The sequence below is a fragment of the Microcebus murinus genome, chromosome 2 (assembly GCF_040939455.1).
Source record: "Microcebus murinus isolate Inina chromosome 2, M.murinus_Inina_mat1.0, whole genome shotgun sequence".
In the NCBI taxonomy this organism is placed as follows: domain Eukaryota; kingdom Metazoa; phylum Chordata; class Mammalia; order Primates; family Cheirogaleidae; genus Microcebus; species Microcebus murinus.
The window spans coordinates 19123237-19125296 of record NC_134105.1 but is presented as its reverse complement, the minus strand read 5'-3'; the positions used below and the strand labels follow the sequence as shown (position 1 = coordinate 19125296).

Sequence of the window (2060 nt, the reverse complement as noted above, 5' to 3'; positions counted from 1 at the left end):
TCCTTTCAAAATATTACTGCTCTTTGACAATGCACCTGGTCACCCAGGAGCTCTGATGGAGAAGTACAAGCACATTAATGTTGTTTTCATGCCTGCTAACACAACATCCATTCTGCAGCCCATGGATAAAGGGGTAATTTTGATTTTCGAGTTTTATTACTTAAGAAGTACATGTCATAAGACCATAGCTGACATAGATAGTGATTCTTCTGATGGATTTGGGAGAAATAAATTGAAAACCTTCTGGAAAGGATTCACCATTCTAGATGTCATTAAGAACATTCGTGATTCATGGGAGGTCAAAATATCAACAGGAAGGCCAGGTGTGGTGGCTCACACCTGTAATCCTAGCACTCTAGGAGGCCGAGGTGGGAGGATCACTTGAGCTCAGGAGTTCAAGACCAGCCTGAGTAAGAGTGAGACCCTGTCTCTATTAAAAATAGAAAAATTAGACAAAAGCGCCGGACGCCGGGCCGATCATGGATGCTTGACAACCTGCGGGCAGTCGCCGGGAGGCCGAGCCAGCGACTAAGAGGCCCAGGAGGTGGCACGGACACATTTCAAAGCCAGAGAATGGCAGGTGAACAGAAACCCTCGAGTAACCTCCTGGAACAGTTTATTTTACCAGCCGAAGGTACCAGTGGCTCAGCCCTCACTGCTCTCCAAGCCAGGTGTTGGAGGCTCCTGGAGTATATGTTTTTGGAGAACTGCTAGAGCTGGCCAATGTGCAGGAGCTTGCAGAAGGAGCTAATGCTGCTTATTTGCAGCTACTGAACCTGTCTGCCTATGGAACATACCCAGATTACACAGCCAACGAGGAGAGCCTGCCAGAACTAAGCACAGCTCAGCAGAACAAGCTGAAACATCCCACCATCGTGAGCGTGGCATCGAGAATGAAGTGTATCCCCTACTCCGTGCTGCTGACGGACCTGGAGATGCGGAATCCCCGGGAACTAGAAGACCTCATCATTGAGGCTGTCTACACTGACATCATCCAGGGCAAGCTGGACCAGCGAAACCAGCTGCTGGAAGTGGATTTCTGCATTGGCCGTGACATCCGAAAGAAGGATATCAATAATATTGTCAAGACCTTGCGTGAATGGTGTGATGGCTGCGAAGCAGTTCTGCTGGGCATCGAGCAGCAAGTCTTGAGAGCCAACCAGGACAAAGAGAACCACGACCGAACTCAGCAGCAGGTAGAGGCAGAGGTTACCAACATCCAGAAGACACTCAAAGCCACGGCGTCCTCCTCAGCTCAGGAGATGGAGCGGCAGCTGGCTGAACGGGAGTGTCCCCCTCATGCTGAGCAGAGGCAACCCACCAAGAAGATGTCCAAAGTGAAAGGTCTGGTCTCTAGCCGCCACTAGGGCCGGCTGGGGCAGCTGGCTCTCACCAGGCCTGGGTCAGGTGGGGAGGGGACACCAAGGGCCTATTTCCTCCCCTCTCTACCTGCAGTGAGTTCCAGACCTGCCCTCCCCCTCACCAGCGCCTCCCCACCCTGTTGGTACTGTTCCAGAGAACCGTTACTCCTCTCCCTCACCTACTTCCTCCTTCCCCAGTTGTTCCCTTCAGACTCAGGGGCTCCGCTGATGCCATCCTAACAGGGTCAGACACTGCCCAGGTTCCCCTCAGGAGGTTCTTGTCCCTGTGTAAGGGCTTGTCTCCCTCCCAGTTTTTCTTTTGTTCCGTGTCATTTTGTCAGGCTGGTCATAAGCCAGAGGCAGCTTTAACTGGCCCCCGGGGATGACTGCGAAGGAGACCCTTCCCTAAGTAAGGAGGGGGTGTTCTTTCCCCAGCCCCGCGTACCACGGTACCCAATGGTGCAGGCCATCTCTAGCCAGGTTTCAAATGCTTCATTTCCCCTCTCCTGCCTTATCCCTTGTTGGCAGCTCCAATTCAGGCCATGGAGGGATGTGATGCTGGGCTATGTTTACTAAACCTGCGGGTTTTCAGCCTCTTAAGCCCAGCTCTGATCTCTCATTAGTTGGGAGCACTAGGTTGACTAACCTCTGGTATCTGAGCAAAATGGGGGGTGCTGTGGGTTTGCTGGGTGGCAGAAG

At 52.4% G+C, this 2060-nt stretch overlaps 1 pseudogene; it reads left to right on the top strand.

Annotated features, from left to right (window-relative positions):
• The first annotated feature begins 475 nt into the window (after positions 1 to 475).
• Positions 476 to 1588, top strand: LOC105863423 (COP9 signalosome complex subunit 7b pseudogene; annotated as a pseudogene).
• The last annotated feature ends 472 nt before the right edge of the window (positions 1589 to 2060 follow it).